The following is a 22,400-nucleotide window of genomic DNA, read 5'->3' on the forward strand; positions in this document are numbered from 1 at the left end:
CACGGACTATTGCACACAAAAAATATGCTGACTAAAGTTCAGAAAAGGGGAGGAGGCCTTACAGATGAGCTGGTCCTGGCTATCCATGCAGGAAATAGGAAAAGAGACAATGAAACAACTGTGCTTGTGGAAAACTTTATCAATCATTGTCACAAATGTCCAGGTAACACCTACAATCATACAATAAACAGAGGGGTAACGCTAATGAGCAGTGTCATTGAATCGCCAAATTTTCCCATGCATTTGAAGGTGGATGTTATGATCTCCTTGGGCAAATGTAATCAATGCTCCACCCTGCCATCTGCTCTAGTGGACTCCAGGGCTGGTGAGAATTGAGGATTCTGTGTCCTACTGTAGCTGAGTCCCAAACCTGAAATGATTCATGCATTAGATGGAAATACTTTTGGTTGAATACATTACTAAAGTCATGAGGCCTGTTTCATAAAGCAGGCTGAACAAACTCTGAGTTGCAGCGTAAGTTTTGAGTTGACAAAACCAAACAAATCCAACCCGGGATAAGTAAGGTTAACAGGTTTCATGTCACTGGTTATCGTTCAGTCAACCCAGGTTTTAACCCAGAATCAAGGTTTACTCAGCGTGTGTATGCACATAAAAGCCAGATGTCTGCAGTAAACAGCCAATGGCATTCAAGATGGAAAAAAGGTCTGGGTTATGCATGTAACTCTGTTCCCTGAGAAGGGAACTTCACGTTGCGTTTAGCATAACACTATGGGAGCGCCCCTCCCGCGCGACCGGCATCTGAAGCTTGTGTAAAATCATGCCTATTTATAGGCCTGCTATGATCATGTGATGTGGTAATTAAGCGCATCTCGTGATATATATATGGCACCTGTGAACCGCGCCGTAAGCCTCTATTATCTGAAGCATAGACGCAATTCATAGGCCTACCCCGGTATGATAAAGCTATGCAACGTCTCATTCCATCTTTCTTTCAAAGGGAACTCCACATTGCATTTAGCAAAACACTGTGGGAACGAGAATACCCACTCCATCATACTGAGGGTACAGCCTGTTCAAAAAGATCCAAGCCCAAGGGTCACTGCAAGACACTCGAGCCCTGGGTGGAATGAATATCCAGGCTGTAATATCGAATGAATGTGTGTGGTGTAGACCACCCTGCAGCAGCACACACATCCTGTAAGGATACCCCGTTGGACAAAGCCTTCAAGGAGGCGACCCCCCTAGTGGATTGAGCCGTTATGCCCAGAGTCTTAGGAAGACCACACGCCTCATAAGTGATAGAGATTGCTTCCACTATCCAATTAGAGATGCACTGCTTTGACACAGCATCACCTCTACTGTCGCCGCCAAGCAGACCAGCAGCTGCTCAGGATTATGTAACTTGGCAGAGTGGGGACGTAAGTACAGAGAGCCCTTACTGGACACAGCAGGTGCATCCTCTATTGTTCCAGTGTGAGGAACAGTGGAGGGCAGAAAGCCTGCAACACCACAAGCTGAGCAGCAGATGTAGGCACCTTAGGAACATATTCCGGCCTAGATACAGGAAGGCCTTGGCTAATCCAGGGGTAAAGGCAAGGCAGGAAGGGGCAACTGAGAGAGCTTGTAGATCTACTGCTCGCTTGAGAGATGTCAGGGCCAGCAGGAGTGCTACCTTTAGAGTCAGAAGCTTCTCAGAGGCTGACTCTAAGGGCTCAAATGGGGCACCTGACAGACCTTCCAGGACCACAGAAGATCCCAGGAAGAAATGCGCGGCCTGCAGATGGGCCTCAGCCGTCTGACACCACGCATAAACCTCGAAGTTAGAGGACGTTGCCTCACAGAGGCTTTATCAACAGGAGCGTGGCTGGCCGAAATGGCGGCCACATAAGTGCTGATTGTAGAAGGAGCCTACCCTGCTGAGAAACGTCCTCGTAAGAACTCTAGGACTGTAGCTATTGCACAGTTCACTGGGTCTAGCTGGCGTTCCTCACACCACAAGACAAAAAGCCATTACTTGAGTGCATACAATTTACTCATGGATGGTGCTCTAGGGTTCAACATGGTCTCGACAACCTCAGTTGTGAGACCTGAATCTATGAGCTGGTGCCCCTCAGGGGCCAGTCCCAAAGTTTCCATAGTTCTGGCCTAGGGTGATAAATCAGCCCTCCGGCTTAAGACAGTAGATCCAATCTAAGGGATTGGAAGGAACCCACTTTGCTGAGAAACATTCTTGTAAGAACTCCAGGACTGTAGCTATTGCGCAGTTCACTGGGTCTACAGTGGATCCCTGCAGATGGGAATCTCCCAAGGAGTGCCATCTAGCAGGGATATTATCTCTGAGAACCATATTCGAGCTGGCCAATAAGGTGCTACTAGCAGCAGACATAGACTGTCTTGGCAAACTCTCGCTAGAACTTGTGGGAGCAGAGTGATTGGGGGAAAAGCATACAGATGTGACCTCAGCCACATGTGCACCATGGCATCCAGCCCTAATTGTACGGGAGGAGTGAGGGCGAACCACAGCGGGCTGTGTGTTGTCTCCTAGGGGGCGAACACATGTAGTCCCACTTGGCCAAACCTCTGCCATATGGACTCCACCACTTGTGGATGGCGCCATCAATCCCTGGGCCTCAGCCCCTGCCTCAACAGGATATCTGCCCATATATTCCAGTTGCCCAGAATGTACACTGCACTCACTTACAAAACTTCGTCTCTGCCCAGAGAAGAATTAGTTGCGCCTGCCAGAAACAGGGGGCATGGACATAATCCTGCCTGGTGGTCAATATATGAGACTGCCACTGTGTTGTCTGTAAACACATGGTGACCTCTCAATTGAGGAAGAAGGAATTCAGTGCTAGAAATATGGCCCACATTTCTAGGCAATTTATATGCCACTCCAGAAGAGGGCCGCTCCAGAGACCGTGAGCTGGACAGCTGTCTAAGACCGTGCTGAAACCCGTGAGGGAGGTGTCTGTCATTACTGTATTATGCTAAGGAGACACCCCTAGAGTGTGACCCAAGGCTAGAAACTGGAGACACTCAAATTCTCAGAGCATGTAGGCATTGCTGCATGACACTGATTACTCTTACAGTCTCCTGTGCGATAGGCCCAATGGTATGAGGTTGGCTGCCCATAAGCTCCAATAGTCTCCCATAGAGACTGGAGGGGATGCCACGATCCAGCTTTATCTTGCTCAATGTTGATAAGATTGACCCTGTGCATGTTGCGGATAGAAACGCCCTCATCGTAGTAGAATCCTTATAACCCCTAGAAAAGTTGTCCACTGCACTGGAGAAAGCATACTTTTCTGAGGTTCAACCTGAGCCCCAAGCTCTTCATGTGGGCGAGAACAACATCTCAGTGTTGAACCGCCAGTTCCCTGGATCGTGCTAGAATTAACCAGTTATCCAGTTAGTTTAGTACACTGATGCACTGGAGTCACAATGGAGCCGGAATGACATCCATACACTTTGTGAAGGTGCAAGGGGATGAAGCTAGCAATATATATATGTGGAAATATGCACCTTTTAGATCTATCATCACAAACCAGTCCTCAAACTGAATCTGTGGAACGATAAGTTTGGGCGTCAGCATCTTGAACCTGTATGTCCTAAGAGCATAGTTCAGATGACGCAGATCTAAAATTGGCCGCATACTCCTCTATTTTTTGCGGACCAGGAAATAACGGCTGTAAAAACCTCCCTCTCTCAGGGAATGGGGTACATGTTCCGTGGCCCCTTTGTCCAAGCGTGATCTTACTTCCTGTGTTAACGTCGGGCTCTGACCTGTGCTGACTACTGTGGTGAGCACACCTCTGAACCAGGGGGATCGAGCTCTAAACTGGACCCGGTAACACTTTTCTACGGTAGACAGAACCCATGGAGACACATTTGGCAGTAGTTTCCACACTGCTTTTTATTCTTTTATTGACATAAACTATTCCACATTCTATTGGAGAGAAAGCATCAGATTTTCGTTGCCCTGTGACAGCTCGCTGACCAGAGAACACTGAAAACTTGGGACAGCCTTGCCTAGGGGAGGCCCTACAGTAGCACTGGGGGCTAACTCATGTCCCTTGATACGTCCCTCCATGGCCCCTCAGGACCGCTCTTCTTTGTCTGCTTGGCCTTTTTGACCATTCTCAGATCAGGTCTATGTGGCTGCCCGGTTCCCCTGGCTGTCTGCGGGGGTTGGTGGGCTTCCATACTCGCCTTCTGTATCTCCCTCGCACTAGTGCTGGCCCGAGCTCCACTCGTGGATGCCCGGGTGAACTCGACACAACAGGGAAGGAACTGGCTGAATGCCACTTTATGTCAAGCTCACTCAGCAGGTCTGCTTGGTAGGCCTGCAACACTGTCATTGTCTGCAGTGACCCACAAGCAGAAAAGAAGAGTTTTCTACAGTGTGAGGAATTTACTTTCACTGGGGTGAAAAAAGCTCATCCAGCCTTAGTAATCACTTCAAGCAGCTCTTTATATACTGCTCTCAGTTTTTAGCACATCCTTCTGGCTCCTCCTGTTATTTTTGCGTGTGTGATGTTTTTTTGTTTTTCTTTTTCCTTTTGGCTTTCCATAGTGGAAGGAGGAGTCGTGACGCCATCTCCAAAATCCAGCGGAGAGCCAGACCCAGAAGACAGAGCAAGAGATAGAGCAGCGCTCTTCCGGATCCATAAGAGATTCCCTGGACCTGAGACGGCTAGCTGCCTCGGCATAGGCCGTCCCAGATCCGCGAGGCTCTGAAACCCAACTCGCTTTGGCTTCCGAGAAGAGAGCGAGTCGCGAGTGAAGCTGCATAATGTAGGCGTTACAATGAGCAGCCTCTCAAGGCTGCCATAACATGCTCCACCTTAGACAATTCACACAGAAAATGTGCGCATCTCCCGGTGATGAAATGGGAGCAAGGAGTAACACACTTCCTGAATTCTCTCACTCATATTTTTCTCTCTCACTCATTAATTCATTTTCTTCTCTTTTTTTTTTAAAGGGATAGAAAAGTCCAGAGCATTTGAGAAAAGATAGAGAGGAAATGAAGCGTCTTTTTGTTTCTTTACACAAGCAACTGACATGCAGTATCACTGAGAATAATAAGGCTGACGGCGTGGTTCACAGGTGCCATATATATCACGCAACGCGCTTAATTGCCACGTCACCTGATCATGGCAGGCCTATAAATAGGCATGATTTTACACAAGCTTCAGTTGCTGGTCGCGCGAGAGGGGCGCTTCTATAGTGTTATGCTAAACACAACTTGGAGTTCCCTTTGAAAGGGAACAGCAGGTGTGCATACTTCCAGTTGAAGAGCCTGAAATTATTTTGCAGAAATATGAGGAATTAAACCTACACTAACATCAAAAAGCAACACTGATGTGGCCGCAAATGCTCGGGGACATTGCTGATTGTGTAAATGCGTAAGTTTACTTTTATAGGTTCACAATAAAAATAAACAGATTGAAAACTTATAACCCCAACGTATTCCATGTCATTTAATTTCATATAAATGTAATTTTTAAAAATTAAATATTAATACAATAAATATCAATCTGTGAAAATATATTTAAACATAAATAATGCCACCTACATGAAATGTAGGACTACCACTCAAAAAGAACCGCAAAGCAACACATACAGTTTGCGGTACAGTAAGAGTGTGGCTTCAGCATGGCAGATTTTTTATGTGTGGCTCAAGAAGCCTGTTACGTTATCCGATGTATTTCTGTTTGCTCTATGTGCCATTTGTGTGTCTATGTCGGTGGTGGAATGGGTTTCTTTTGTCTCCTCCCCCTTCTCTAGGCCCCGCCTACTGCATGCGTCACGTTCCGGTTTGCTAGTGGCTGATCACGTCTTGTCCACGCCTCCTTGTGTGACAGGATTGGTTGCCTGCAAGTTTCTGGAAGTGTACTTAAGCCTCATCAGTCTCCATCCCAGGGCAGATCATTGCCATTGCTTTGTGTATAGAGAGAAATGCATTTCACCTGTGTATGACTATTTCGCCTGTGCATGACTATTTCGCCTGTGTATGACCATTTCGCCTGTGTATGACCCTATGCCTGATTTGACTTTGTTTATGCTCTGCCCCGTTACGATTCATATGATACATTTGTGTATATATGTATATATTATTTTGTTAATTAACACATTAATAGTCACCTCTGTAAATAGTGCATGGTTAAGAGTGGTTTGTAGGAAGTCTGCGCCATTTGTGTTGATTCTTCTTTTCTCCTGGTTTTGGGTTAGTTAGGGAGTGAGGGAAGACGGTGTATTTTTTTTTCTTTTCTTGTTGTTTATTTAGTTTTCTTGTGGTAAGGTTAGAGGGTATTTTTCGTTATTATTTTGGTCTGGCCGGCTTCTGAAGAGTGAAACTACTATATATATAAAAGGTGCTCCGTCTGGAGAATAAAAACAAAGCTAACGCAATTTTGGTCTTGCCAACCCTTTTCTTTTTTTTATTTTATTGTATATTGTGGCCCGACCTAGACCAGGTCGTAACAAAGTCCTCATAGATAAACTATACCATCTGCCAAAAATCCATATCTTCCATAAAGATGGTCATCGGGAAAAGCCAACACAAATACTAAATGGTTAACTTTGATGCATCAGATTTATATCACTATGATCACAGCTGATTGGTCCAATTTGGGTTTGAGTTTTCTTACCCAGAATAAAACCTGCTCCGGAGAAAGTTAGCAGTGGAGCGTAAGTTACCATGGCTATGAAACCTGCTAAAAACCAATCCAGCTTGTTGAGACCGAAAAACCAGAGCTTGCTCAAACTAAACTCAAACTTACTTGGGTAGCCACCGAAACTGGCTTCATGAAACAGGCCTCTGGGGCTTTGAATAGGCTCTAGTCATGTTTAAATATACTGTTTCGGTTTCTGTGTTGTAGAGGCTTCCATTGAACCTTTAAGTATTTGCTACCCATGGCTAAGCAAGCAGAACTCAGTTATTGATTGGACTAGTGGAAGGCTTATTAAAGGGGGCCTTTACAACACAATTTCTTCAGCATTAAAAGTCTCTGTCCAAGCAACCACAACTAAGATCAGTAAGTCAGGGAAGATCAACCTCAACAGCATTGGCCAGGTTTTTCATTCATACTAAAAAGGACATCGGACTGAAACCCTGTATTGGTTATCAGGGCATGCACAAAATTACCATCTTCAACTTTTCATCTGCTGTGAGATACCTGTGTTTTTACCAAGTTAGATTGATTAACGCCATCTTGTGAGGTTTTATAAAGGGAAGAATAAGAATGTGGCATTTAAATACACCTAGTGGTCCCTTCAGATATTTCTGTTTGGTCCAACTGTCTTTCAGGCCTTTGTCAATGATAATATACATGTAAAAGGCATGTAAATCGTTCAGTGTACACCTGTATATAAGGATAATGTTAATGTTTTTTCTAACCAAACATAATTCAAACCAAAATGTTCGCCTGTTGGTAGAGATGAGATGTGTTAAATCACACGTTTCTTCAATTTAATGTTGTAATGGAGTCTGACATGATGTACAGCAAAAGAAGTACAGCATTTTCTATGGTTTGGATACTTATGCCACAGGCATTTTCAATTTTAGCTCTACTGCAGCTCCCCTTACTGCATTAACTTGTGGAGCTTCTACTTGCAAAAAATGGAGGCTCAATAAGCTTTTGAAATAATTACGATAATTAAGTGTTTTACCTCAGAGTCTATATCAGTCCATCCAGAACCTGCTCTAACATTTATGTGGAAGTAGACATGGCTTTTTTTTCTCTCCTTCTTTCTTCATCTGTTTTTTTCTCTTACAAACTGTCACCTACCAAACAAAACTGAGGGGCTAAGGGCAGAGATTTTCTAGCTATCAAATTGGCTATAGAAGCCTGGAGCCACTAGATTTAGGGAGTAGCTTGCCCATTGCAAGTGATCACTGATCATAACAACCAGCAATACCTGAAGAAGGCCAAGAGACTAAATCCCAATCAGGCCAGGTGGGCATGATATTTCAATCAAGTTAACATTTCTGTTACACATCAGCCTAAAACAAAAAACACAGAGGCTAGTGCTTTGTCTAATCAGTTTGATTTCTCAGGCTTTGAATCAGTACCAGATAATGTGATTGCCAACAAGTGGATTGTAGGGCAAGCTTCATTAATGCTAGAGTACTTACAGCCCAGCAACAGGACGCAGATCCAGGAGGTGGCTTGAAGGGGTTCCTGGTTGACCAGTGGATGTCAGGAAAGAGGTATTACTGTAGGGACATCAGTTTAAGTGGCCTCAAATAAGAAAAGACATTGAAAGATACAGTATGTTAATGCTTTTATTATTCATGCCTCACAAAAGTCTTTTAACTAGGCATCGGCAAGACTGCTATACCTGTTTTCTATTTGGTTTAGACCCTGGTCACGTGCCAATGAACTTCAAAACTGCTTTCCCAGCATCCACTAGTTTCACAGTTATTATGGTAATAGTGGATGATTTTTCTAAATTAGCCCATTATATGGCTCTACCCTCAGAACAGCAAATGGCAGAATTGCTTTTAAGGGAAGACGTGCATTATTTTGGGGGTGTCCATGGATATTATCACGGATAAGGAGCCCAGTTCACTATGGGGTTGTGGAAGGCATTCTAGTCCCTTTTCAACTCATCCTCTGGACACCAAAGAAAAAGACTTCACCGAGAGCTAGAGAAGTACTTGATTACTATAGTGCCTAATAAGCCCTCAATTAAGATGTTAATTTCAGTAGTAGAAGCTGAAAATCAGTTGATTAACACCTCTACCAGAATGTCACCCTTTGACGTATGGTATGGTTTTACCCTTCACTTCTTCCCAAGTCGTAGTCCAGTCTGCTCTATTAATGTTTCTGTAGACTGAGGTGAAGGATTACTCTCTTTGTGTTGTTTTGAATGCTACTGTGTGTTTCTGAAGTGTATTCATTCATTATTACATTTTACTCAGCAAATACTGTGAACTGTCCAGTAAGTACCATGCAAGTAGCATGAAAGGAGTTGAAGAGGGTTAAATTATGGCTGGCATGAAGTCACAGTAGGTAGTATTCTTGCCTCACAGCAATAGAGTCCAGGGTTAAATTCTGAGCTATGGTTATTGTCTGTGCTGAGTTTCTCATGTTCTCTCTGTGTTTGCATGGGTTTCCTTTTTGGTATTCCTGTTTCTTTCCAACTCCCAAAAATATAATTACAGGTGAATTGGCTACTCTAAACTGCCCCAAGGTTTGACTGAATGAATGAACGCATGTGTTTGTACTGAAAATGATAAATGACATTACAGTACATAATGTGCTGGAGGAAGCAATATAATGATGAAACAATGGCTAAACAACATCACAGCTATTAACTGTTAACTGACCATCTAATTATTAACAAATTTTGATATTGTAGCTGATAAGCAAAGTATTTTTGCTCAAACAACACTAATCTGTCCTTAAAGCTCTAATGTGTAGGTTAAGCCACCATACCTCCTGCACCTCCAGGGTTGGGGGTTTGATTCCCACCTCCGCCCTGTGTGCATGGAGCTTGCATGTTCTCCCCGTTTCCTGTTTCCTCCCCAGTCCGAAGACATGCACCATAGGCTGATTTGCATTTCCAAATGGTCCATAATGTGTGAATGGGTGTGTGAGTGTGTGTGCGATTGTGCCCTGCAATGTGTTGGCACCCCATCCAGGGCATCCCACACCTCATGTCCTGAGTTCCCTCGGATAGGCTCCAGGCTCCCCACGACCCTGTGTATGATAAGTGGTACAAAATGGATGGATGAATGGATATTAATGGACTGCTGATAATCCTGTAATAATAACTCTGTCTGTGTTATGGGTGTCGGGTTTGTATCCATACGTCATATACCAGTTGAAATAGGTCAAACGTCATCATCAAATGTCAAACGCCGTCATGCCTCAACATCAGGCACAAAACAAATTTCGCTACACAATTATTGGCAAGTGCTGCAGCCAATCAAGATAGAGAGTGAGCATGATAGAAAAAGGAGTGAGGCAGTGTACAGTGAAGGAACAAAAACGTTACAAAATCTTCTTCCACAAGTAGCTTGCTGTAGCACTGTTCTACTAGATAATATAAAATTAAATAAATAAATGAAACTAATTAACCTTCATCATAAAATAACATTGTGTGTAACAACAGAGCAACATATGGTGGAGAATTGACCATGCATGTTAAATAGTCAGGTGATAATTACTTTGCACACTTTCAAGATGTGTGTTTATTGTGGCTACAGTATGCAAGAACCTCCAAGGTCCAGACCCATTTATTTAGTCGCATATTGAAAGATCCCTACGTAACAAACTCATGTTCTGGTGTCACATTGTCACAGCTTGCCACTCGGAATGTTACGCTGTATCGAGGCATGTGAGCCACGTATGATGTTCTGCAGATGCACTTTTCAAATCAAAATATTACACAACATAACGACAAGAACAGCAAACTCTGTAACTTTCAGTCAACACAATTCAAGTCAGGTAATATGAACTGCTATAAACAGACATGCAGGATTATCAAACCGCACTGCTCCAATGAATGAGAGGCTCTTTCTTGTCAGAGACTAGAGCAGTCATGACATACCCCAGGGAATAGCACATATCTGACCAGGACCTTTCACTTGCTATCCAATTAAGAGAAAAGAGGATGTGTACTATTTTTATTTGCTTCTGAAACCCTCATTTGACTTGCACTTTGACTTGCCAACCCAAAACTGAAGCATTATATTTAGGAGCACCTATATTTTATCTTCTTTGTATATTTTATCATTCTTATATTTTTGTAATCAGTCATTTTGTCTTTTAAAATTTTAACAAGCAAGAAAAAATCTTTGACTTGGTCATCAATCTCCAACTTCCCCAATAATTGCAGAAAGTACGTGGGTCAATCTTGAGCACTGCACATTTGATAGACATACCATCCAATTCACACAACATACTTCTTCCTAATTTGAATATGTAGCCAGTAGGGTGCCATGACACTTTAGCATAGGTCTGTTGTAGTCATAACTGATGATATAAAAAGGTTAGTGAGGCAAACTCCATTTCCCAGAAACCATGGCCTATAAATTTACCTGACACAGAATACAACACCCGGCCACATCACACATTGGGTATGTCTCAACCAGCTCCCTATTTCAGTAGGTCGTGAATCGGTATATTGTGTACACAAGTTCGGGCACTGGTAAGGACACTGACTCACTACACACTGATAACTGAATTTCTGGTGACATGACTATGTACTCGTTGTAAAACGTTACCAAAAATTAAAAACACAAAAATATTTTTAATACAAAAGTTTTATATGTCATTGTGGCCTCTCAGGCGTGGGACAGGCTGAACACAGACACTCAGCAGGGAGAGGTGGTAAAAAAGAGTATTTATTTAAGTTTAGGTGCAAAGGTGGCGGTGAAGGGGTGTGGAGTGTTTGTGTGTGGATCACTGTCTTCTCGGAGTGGGGCGCGAGGACCTGGCTGGAGCGGCCATAAGGCAGGACCCAGGACGCGTGGCAGAGGTGGAGGGTCCCGCAATGCAACCAGGGAGTTTCTCTCCTGTACGCAGCATCGTCGTCGTCATCTGCAACTGTAATCAACAGAGAAAGAGAGTGACAAATCACTGCCCATGTTTAGAGAGAAAGAACTCACCATGCCACATCTGCTGTGCCCTTTTATATCTGCTGCTCTTCTGCCAGACGATGAGAAGAAGCCACTCCAATCACCTGCAGCCAGCCTTGTGTGTTTCTGCCACCCCGCCTCGCAGCCATGTGCGCTCTTGCTGTTCAAAGCAAACAGGGTGCTGAAATGGTGCTGTCCATTCAGCAGCATACCGGCAGTTGAACAAGGAGAGTGATGTGAGTTATGTGTGTGGGCTGCAGGCCCACCATCACAGGGCTGCAGCCCCCCCCGCCCAGCTCCAAGCCTACTGCCAGTGCGAGTTGGGCCCAGAGGGCATACCTTCTTGTTAGGTCATCAGCGTTTCCATGCTGAGCCACCACTTAGTGCTGGACCTGGAATGAGAAGTCCTGCACTGAGAAGAACCAGTGGGTCACCCTGGCATTGGTGACCAGGGTGAAGTGCCGACCTGCCAGGTAGTATCGTAGCTCTTCTATGGCCCAATTTATTGCAAGAGCTTCTCGTTCCACTATGGTGTATTTCCATTCGGCGGGAGTGTGCTTCCTGCTGATGTTCAGGACTGGGTGCTCCTCACGGTTGAAGGTTTTGGACCGGTGTGGCCCGGGGGTTCCCTCCAGTTTATTTTCTTCTGGTTTCAGCAGTCCCCGGCCGATGCAGTACCCTAGGTACTGTGCTTCCGTCAGCCCCAGGTGGCATTTCTTCAGGTTGGCCATCAACCCGGCCTGTCGGAGGCTTCTGAGGACTTCCCCGAGGTGATAGAGGTGGTGCGCCCAGGTGGAGGAGAAGATGACCACATCGTCCAAGCAGGCGGCTGCAAACTGGTGGTGCAGCCTCAGGAAGATGTCAATTAGGCGCTGGAAGGTCAGAGGCGCTCCGTGGAGGCTGAAGAGGAGAACCCAGTACTGCCAGTGACCGCTGGTGGTGCTGAAGGTGGTTGTGGCCTTTGCATCTGGTGCCAGGGTGACTTACCAGTAGTCCTTCATCAGGTCCAGGGTGGAGATGAAACGGGCTTTTTGTAGCTTGTTAGATCATAGGCAAGCTAGTGGATTAAAAAAAATCATTAAACACTTAAAAGTCGTTAGACTCAAACAAACCGTACATAGAACTTCAAATAAAGTTAAAATCTCTAATGTAATTAATCATTTGAGAGCAACAACGATAACAAGCTACTTACATTTGCAGATGGAAGTTGTCTGAAAGTTCGTCCCCCATTTTTTTCGAGCTGAGAGGCTATAGAAAACATGAGGTCATTTCCAGTAAGGGAACATAGTGAGCATCGATGCTCCCTGGGTTTTGTGAAAGCAAATTTATTGCAGCAATAATAAGTAATAACTCCGATATTTTTATTCCGATAGTTTTGTGACACTAATGTATAATTTAGATCAGCTTAGTTATTAATCAGACTTGGTATAACTGGTAAAATTTTATATAATTGCAGAAATGGGCTTCTGCAAATACCTGCCCTTTGGTCATACTATTTTGTATATGCAATCACCACTCCCAAAGTAACTTTCAGACTGAGTAATTTGTATTGTTAGTGCAAAATTAATAGATTTGCATAACCACCACTCTATGTTTTACACCTTAAGATATAAATAAGACAAACTGGATATTCAAAGCAAGTAAGACACTCTATTTTGCTCATGTTCATATCATCTTGCACATTTTTGCTGTCTTTATGAACATGAAGCTTGCCACTGTCTTTACATTAATGAAACCTTTAGTAAGAGTAGAAAAATATGGAAAGTTGTAAGGCTCCATCAATGCAAACATAATTCTGATGTAAGTGTAATTGCATTGCAAATTTGATTGGACATAAGCCACTGTTCCTGGTCTTGTTCAGTTCCTATTTTTGTGGTCAGCAGTGAACACACCTGTGCTGACTGGGCAACACTGGGTGTGACATCTGAAATCTGGTAGTGTGGTGGGATTTTCCAATGCACTTTGGTCCAAAATTTCATTTACCATATTTTGAGACCAGGGAGAGATAAGAACACATCAGAATTTTTTATTGGGTCCCAACTCAATTGGTCCATAAAGAGGATAAATAATTCATGAGTTTGTAGTTTATTTTTATTTTTGGTGGCCTTATTTTTTGTCCTTACTGTCACTAAATCAATGTAGTGATTACTGATCAGTAACCTAGACTTCACACTGGATGTGTCACCAGCAAGGCAGAGCACTTCATATTTAGTCAGGCAGCTAATGCACAAATACAGTCATAACAGTGAAAAATGGGAGATGAATGCTGAAGCTGGCCAGTTGTAATTAGCAGAGTTCAATAAAATGTGACATGAGACAGTGGGAAAGTGAACAAAGAGCATATTTTCTGATTATCCATGAGAATCACTACTGTACAAGCAGTTTGCTGTTTTGCTCTTCCAAGGTGAATTGACCTTAAATGTGCTTAAGAATCCAACAGTAAAATGACTGAAAAGAAATATAGTAGCAGGCACAAAAATGAAAAGAAACTCTCCTAAAAGAACAGAGAGAACAACTACAGGTTAAAGAGATGGTTTGAACAGGCTCTTGAGTAGCACAATAAAAAAAGCATTTGTCTGATCATTGCAAGGTCATAATTCAAATGAGGAACTGGTGCAGATAATGATTTCTTCTGAGTTATGCTGCTCTGTGACACAGCAAGAGCAGCACTTTGAGAAGATGCAGTTAGCTTCACGTGTGCTGGGGGAAGCTTGTTAGCCTTAACCCTCCCAAGATAGTAGATGTCATATGATTTGGGAGAACTGGCTGGTGGTTGGGAATTGGTAGGTGACCAAATTCTGGGCGAAAATGGGGGAGAAAAGATGGTTGAAACATGCATGCATAGGCGCCCCTGATCACCTTAATCCATCACTGTTTGATACTCACACTTTGAACAGATACAAGGGTAAAACTGAATTCATTCCTGACATCAAGTGTAGGTTTACAAATGTTCTATTTCTTACAATCCACTCATGTGGACTTGGACCCCTGTTCAAAATATATAAGTTATGTAATCCAACTACAAATTACATACAATGGACACTCACAAAGCAGTTTTACAGAAATATATAAATTCAGGATATATTACTTAAATGTATAAATTTATCACTAATGAGCAAGCCCAAGCAAGCCACAGTTTTTCCAGTGGCAAGGAAAAACAGCTGGGTTACGCCCTTTCCCTGAGAAGGGAACGAGACGTTGCTTGAGCTTCACGCTGTGGGAAGCGCCCTCACATGTGATCAGTATCTGAAGTCTGTGTAAAATCACAGCTATTTATAGGCCTGCCGTGGTCAGGTGACGTGGTATTTCGCGCATCACATGACTATACAAAAGCACCTGTAAACCACGACATTACCCTCCATTATCTGAGCTACACAACGTCTCGTTCCCTTCTCAAGGAACAGGGTTACATGCATAACCTAGACCAGAGGTGGGCCGGTGTGGGTGCAGGTTTTCATTCCAACCAAGCAGAAGTCACACCGGAATCTACTGAAAGCCAAGTTCAACTGATTAAACAGGTGGAATCAGGTGTGCCTCCTGCTTGGTTGGAATGAAAACCTGCACCCACACCGGCCCTTTCCGGATAAGATTGCCCACCCCTGACTTAGACGTTCCCTTTCAAAGGGAAAACAACGTTGCATGAGCTTCATGCTGTGGGAAGGAGTACACCCACTCCATCATACTGAGGGTATGGTCTGTCAAAGAGGCTCCATCAAAAGGGACGTGACTGGCCAAAATGACAGCCACATAGACCCTAAGTAGATCCTTGTAGAAGGAGCCAACCTTGCTGAGAAACATTGCGCAGTTTACTGGATCTCACTGACGTTCCTACCATTTAACATGGTCTCTACAACCTTGGTTGAGAGACCGGAATCTATGAGCTGGTGCCCCACTCATAGTTTCCATAGTTCCGACCGAGGATGATAAATCAACCCTCTGGCTTGAGACAATACATCCCTGTGAACAGGAATCTCCCAGGGAGTGCTGCCCAGCAGAGATATTATCTCTGAGAACCATATACGAGCTGACCAATAAGGCCAGACTGTAATACCGAATTAAATCCATATAGAGATGCGTGGCTTTGACACAACATCACCTCTACTGTCACTGCCAAGCAGACCAGCCACTGGCCAGAGTGGTGGACATAAGTACAAAGAGCCCTCACTGGACACAGTAGGTGCAATCTTCCTTGTTCCTTTGTAAGGAACGGAGGAGGGGAGAAAGCCTGCAACACTACTTTAGGAATAATCCAGCCTAGGCACTTAGGAATAATCCAGCCTAGGATATAGGCTTGGCCAATCCAGGAAGGGGCAACAGAGATGTCAGAGCCAGCCAAAAGAGCTACCTTTAGGGTCAGAAGCTTCTCTGAAACTGACACTAAGGGCTCAAATGGGGTTCCTGACAAAACTTTCTGGATCACAGAAGATCCCAAGAAGGTATGCATGGTCTGTAGATGGGCCTCAGCCATCTGACACCACGCATAAACCTCAAAGTTAGAGGATGTTGTCCCACAGAGGCTCCATCAATAGGGGTGTGGCAGGCTGAAATGGCAGCCACATAGACCCTAATTGTAGGGGCCAACCCTGCTGAGAAACATTCCTGTAAGAACTCCAGGACTGCAGCTATTGCGCAGTTACTGGGTCTCAATGGTGTTCCTCACACCACAATAAAAAATTTGCCACTTGAACGCATACAATTTTCTTGTAGATAGTGCTCTAGCATTTAACATGGTCTCTACAACCTTGGTTGAGAGACCAGAATCTGTGACCTGGTGCCTCTAAGCTTTCAATAGCTCCAGCCAAGGGCGATAAATCAACTCTCTCAATCCCTCCAAATGGGAATCTCCCAGGGAGTACCATCCAGCAGAGATATTATCTCTGAGAAACAAATTTGAGCTGGCCAATCTAGTGCTACTAGCAGCAGATGTAGCATGATCTTGACGAACTCTTGCTAGAGCCTGTGGGAGTAGAGCAATCGGGGGAAAGGTGTACAGATGTGAACTCGGCCATGTGTGTACCATGGTGTCCAGCCCTGACCTTTAGGAGTTTTTTGGTGCAGGAGGAGTGAGGGTGAACCACAGCAGGCAGCGTGTTGTCTCCTCGGATGCAAGCACGTCCACCTCCGCTCAGTCGACCCTCCACCATATGGACTCACCCATTTGTGGATGAAGCCTCCAATCCCCGGGCCTCAGTCCCTGCCTCAGCAGGATGTTTGCCCCCACATTCCAGTTGCCTGGAATGTACATTGCACTCACTGGAAAACTTCCCCTCTGTCAGAAAATAATTAGTTGAGCCTGCCTGAACAGGGGGCACGAACATAATCCTCTCTGGTGGTTGATATATGAGACAACCACTGTATTGTCTAACACATGGTGACCTCTCAACTGAGAAGAAGACAGAAGAAATTCAGTGCTAGGAGTACGGCCCACACGTCTAGGCGATTTATATACCACACTAGATGAGGGCTACTCCAGAGACCGTGAGGGAGACGTCTGACATTACCATCTTTCAATAAGAGACACCCCTAGAGTGTGATCTGAGGCTAGAAACCGGGGACACCTCCAAGTTCTCAGAGCACGTAGGCATCGCCGCGTGACACTGATTACTCTCAAGGGGTTTGTAATTGGAAGAAACCCATGACTTTCAACCATCCCTGAACAGACTCATGTGCAATGGGCCCAGTGGTATGATGTTGGCTGCTGCTGCTATAAGTCCCAACAGTCTCTGTAGAGCCTGGAGGGGATGCCCAGACCTAACTTTATCTTGCTCAATGTTGAAAGGCTTGACCCTATACCTGTTGGGGATAGAAATGCCCTCATCATAGTAGAACCCCATATAACCCCTAGAAAATTTGTCCATTGCACTGGAGAAGCATACTTTTCTTGAGGTTCTGCCTGAGCCCCAAGCTCCTTATGTGGGTTAGAACTACATCTTGATGTTGAATCACCAGTTCCCTGAATCACGCTAGAATTAACCAGTCGTCCAAGTAGTTTAGTATACAGATGCCCTGGAGTCACAAGGAAGCCAGAGCGGCATCCATACATTTTCTGAAGGTGCAAGGGAATAAAGCTAGACCAAAGGGAAGAACACGATATTGATACTCGTTGCCTCCAAAAGAACTTCCTGTGACTGGACATTGGAATATGTGTCTTTTTAGATCATCACAAACCAATCTTCAAACTGAGTCTGTGCATTGATAAGTTTGAGTGTCAACATTCTAAACCTGTATGTCCGAAGAGTATGGTTCAGATGACGAAGATCTAAAATTGGCCACATACCCCGTCTTTTCTGTGGACCAGGAAATAATGGTTGTAAAACCTCCCTCCCTCAGAGAAGAGGTACATGTTCTATGGCCCCTTTGTCCAAGAGAGATCTACTTCCTGGGCTAATGTCAGGCTCTGCATTGTGCTGACTACTGTGGTGAGCACTCCTCTGAAACGGGGTGGAGCTATGACCTAGACCTGGAACCCTTTTCTACGGAGGACAGAACTCATGGAGACACATTTGGCAGTAGTTTCCATGCTGGCAGATGGTCTTTAACTTTCCACAATTTGTTGGAGGGAAAGCATCAGATTTTTGTTGCCTTGTGACAGGCTTGTGATATGCCTTTAATACTGAAACATGCCAACAGCATGATCCTTATTTTTGCTCTTGCATTATGACCATGAAAACAGGACCTATAGACAATAAATGTGGAAGGAAGTGAAAGGAAACATTTTTCACCAAAGAAAAGCTTAACAAAGCTCAAGCAATACTATTTTTACAGACATAACTTTCCTATTGCTCAGATGAAGCAGGAGAGGCACTGGTATGAGAGGAAGAATTCAGGAAACTTCAGTATTTATTTTATTTATTTGATTCACTTTGAAGCAAACAGCTGGCATTTTCCATGCTCTTTGCTCCACTTTCTTCTCCTCTCCCACTCTCTCTGCCTGTCTCAGTCTCCCAGGGTTTCCCTCTGCTTCTCCAAGCATTATTCCGTACTGGTTTCAATTTCTCGTTCTCTTCCACTTGCAGCTTGTCTTCAAGACACCGCCGTTCAACATACTACATTGGAACCTGACATCCTAACACAGGGTCTGAACCCTAACTAATTAACCCAACCGGGTCACAAAAAGTGGCATAAGATATTGAGAAGATCAGAGAACAAGCTACCAAATAAAAATAATTGTGTGTCAAGTGGGGTGGAGGTGGTGAGAAGTCAATTGCGCAAACTCAGAGAATGACATCAACATACATAACACTTATTTCTGGTCTGCACTATTTAGGCCAACAGCCAAATTGTCATGTCAGCCCCTCCAAATATAAACTAACACACAGAAAGACATCATGACTGAGCTTGAAATATGAATACACTGAGATATATAACAGTGCCAATAATGGACTAAAGGAATAAAAAAAAATGGACCAGTGCAGCCCACATCATGAGGGAATAGATTTCATTGCCAATTATTTCCATGAATGACAGTGCCATGGGAAGGCAGGCAAGTCTTTGTCCTTGTTAGGTTGTCAGGAGATATTCAAGCAAGCTCCATTACAGGTAAAGCTTGCTCTCTAATGCTCACCCATTCACATCAACATCAAGGAGGCAAGCATCATGCATTTTATTTCCCAAGCATCTGAAACTTAATGGCATCCTAAACAGCTGCTGCAGGATGGGAGGCCCTTAAATAAATAAGCATTTCCAATACCTCCTCTGACAAACACACAATTTTGCCTTTGTTCTTCATCTCGCTCTGATTGATGTATATTTCATGGAGAACTTTTGTAGCGCCTCCTTTTGAGTTAAAGAAAGCTGCTAAGACTTGACAGGCTGTCTATTAGCTACTAGATATTGCACTCTGTGTGGTGTTTTCACCCCAATTGGAGCACATCCCCACAATCCCTGAACATCAGATTGCTTTTATTACATTAATAAAATGGCTGTAATGTCTTTGTTTGAACATTAAGCTATTCCTTTTTTACTATCTTAGCCTGAATAGCAGAGTTAATAATGTCTTAACAATATCTCTACTGAATAGTGAAAGTCAGGAAACTTCCAGAGGTTCTGAATGTATGCTGCTTTCCTGCTGTCAAATTATCAAAGGGCATAAATGAGAAAGTGAACATTTTGTATAAGGAAAGCTCCTCTGAACATGCCATAAGCTGGAGAGTAAAATGCATGGAATTAATGGATACCAAAGTAGGCAAGCTATCATTGTCAGAATACATGAGACTACTGTACTGCATCGTGCAGAAGCCTGCAATAAACAATGAAAAAATATTCATAAAATGGTTGAATGCCAGATATTAATTTTACATTGACACCTTCTATGAAATACCCCAGCACAGACATAAACAATGACTGGCATATAGAAAAAAATAACTCCAGTAATGTCACAGTGTTCATTATGCTGTGTTGAAATAAAATAGCATTTGATAATTAACCTTGCACTGCTATAGAGTGTGGTGTTTCCTAAAAGTCAGTCCGCTGTTAACAAATTAGTCACATAGATGAGTCATAAAAAAAAAAAAGCTGGTCATCTAGTCATAAGCATATGGCTCCTTTTGCTATATTATAGTGGTGTAATGCAATTATATATATATATATATATATATATATATATATATATATATATATATATATATCTTTAGTGCTCCAAAAATCTGTATCTGTATTTGAATTTAAGCCAGAAGTGGGTGTGGTCTAACCTGAAAGGTTTTTTTTTATTATTATTTGTTTGGTTGGTTTTTTGTGGGGGTTAAATTAACCCTACCACTATGCTCCCAGAAACACTGGAAAATACTGGGAAAACCCCAGAGGTAGAAATACCAGTACTGTCAGCTTGGTCTGTGAATTCCATCTCTGAGAGTCCCCCAACCTCAGCCCAAATTCATAACTGGTCTATCTAACTAACTCAACTAAAATGTGTGCAGGACTGTTTTCCAATCCCATTCATGAATTTAGAATTTTGCTAACAAATTTTGTTGGTTCTATCCGTCCCTTGAAGATTTAATGCAAAATCAAAGAAACTCTGCAATATTCAGAGGATCTTGCAACTTTTCAATATAACCAGAGATGGTCACAGATTTGGGCCAAGAACCATCATGTAATGTCACCACAATGTGCATTCAGTCAAAGCCCCCTTAGATTCACGCACGTCAAACATGAGTACAGCTAAAAGGTCTTATTTACCAACAAACATCACTGCGAAACACTGTGCAAAACAATTTCGTGCAACTACATTTTCGCCAATTCAAGCATATAACTCGGCAAATTGCACAAAAAAAGCAAAAAAATTTTTAAAGCCACAGCAAATTCAAACATTTTTGACTGCTACAATCACAAAAAAAACTCCACAAAATCCATTATGGGCTGGGTCTATTTCCCAAATGGCTCATTTGTGCCATCAGCCATCAGGCTCCACAATACCACAGCACCAACTGACATATTTAAGCCTAATTATATCTGAGACATTATCTGGTTGTAAATAATTATTATTTATTGTATAGTGTAAATAGTGTGTGAATACTTCTACAATACAGCATCTGTTCTGTTCTGTTCTTTTATATTCCTTCGTGCTTCTATGTTAACCTAAATTTCCCCTACGGGGGATTAATAAAGTTATATCTTATCTTATCTTATCTTATCTTAAAATATAAAGAAACTAGTCAAAACAAACCTAATTTAAACCACTGTGGCCCTGACTAGGCAGTTACTAAGGATGAATGAAAGCTGCAAATGCATGTTAATAAACATAGTCTTTGTCTGTCCGAAGAGCACCATATCAGGCTCGTATTGCTTGTGCCCTCATGAAAGTAAAACCTCACACGACAACTCAAAACTCATGCAACTGAAAACTCCTCCCACTCATGTGACATTTTTGCTCCATTCCTGAAACAGACCTCTGGTCTCAACATTTATGGCAAGCATTCTTAAAAAAAAGTCCTCCTCCTATTTGTATCTGTATTTATATCCATTTAGAATAAATTATCTGTTCATTCCACACAATGTATTTGTATTAATTTACTTTCCTACTGTACTGTTAATTAAACAGCACATAGTCACATAAAAAAAAAAAATTTCCTCAGATGCATTTGCTGAATGTATGTAATGATTTAAAAACAAGCTTACTGTTAAACATCTGTTTAACAAAAAAAAGCAAAAGCCTCTTTTGTTTATTTCAGAATTTGTACTGATAGATTATGTACTAGCACTGCTTCCAGCTGGATTTAACAAAAATCCGTTTTTCCGGATAACATTATGATGTGCTTTTGTCACATACTGTGACAAAGTGGATAGGGCTGAGAATTTTCATTTTTAGGATGGTCAGCGGCTGGAAAGAGCCACAAAGCCTGCAGGGAAATATATCTTGCAAAGCAAGGTTGAATCTTGGAAGTTTTAAACCATAGATGTGTGAATGTTTTTAGGGCATATACCAAAGCACACTGCTACTCAGACTACTACTACTCTAGTAAAAGTACTTTGAAGAACTTCAAATGGCATTATACAATAAAAGATAAAACCAGGATCAAGACTACATCAAGGTAAAGGTGAACTGTAACTGTGGATTCATTGGAGGATTAGAGGAACAAGCTCAAAATAAAATGAACAAAGAAAGGGCATGTAGATGCCAAGGGGTGTAAATATATGGTATAAGCCTATGACCACGTTTGACACAACGAGAACATTAACATGTTCTAGTGTGTTAGGATTCATCATTAGGATGAATGGCTTGGCCAGTTAGCAAATATTAAAAAAGGGTCACTGCATAAGCAGAAACGGTTTCTACACTGGGCATATACAGTGAGGGAAAAAAGTGTTTGATCCCCTGCTGATTTTGTACGTTTGCCCACTGACAAAGAAA

The 22,400-nt window shown here is 42.9% G+C and overlaps 1 protein-coding gene across 2 annotated transcripts in view; it reads right to left on the reverse strand.

Moving 5' to 3' along the window:
* Window positions 1-22,400, reverse strand: part of mgat4c (mgat4 family member C) — a 165,478-nt gene that overhangs the window by 137,731 nt on the left and 5,347 nt on the right. Inside the window, exons 2-3 of one of the 2 annotated variants that reach the window (XR_008393875.1) lie at window positions 8,102-8,207; window positions 133-370 (exon numbers count right to left, since the gene is read on the reverse strand). The exons of the other annotated variant lie outside the window; for it this stretch is intronic. The gene's annotated coding sequence lies outside the window, so the exon portion shown is untranslated. Of the gene's footprint in view, window positions 1-132; window positions 371-8,101; window positions 8,208-22,400 lie in introns of those variants that run through there. 2 annotated transcript variants of the gene reach the window in all.

The sequence above is a fragment of the Ictalurus punctatus genome, chromosome 4, assembly GCF_001660625.3.
Source record: "Ictalurus punctatus breed USDA103 chromosome 4, Coco_2.0, whole genome shotgun sequence".
NCBI lineage: Eukaryota > Metazoa > Chordata > Actinopteri > Siluriformes > Ictaluridae > Ictalurus > Ictalurus punctatus.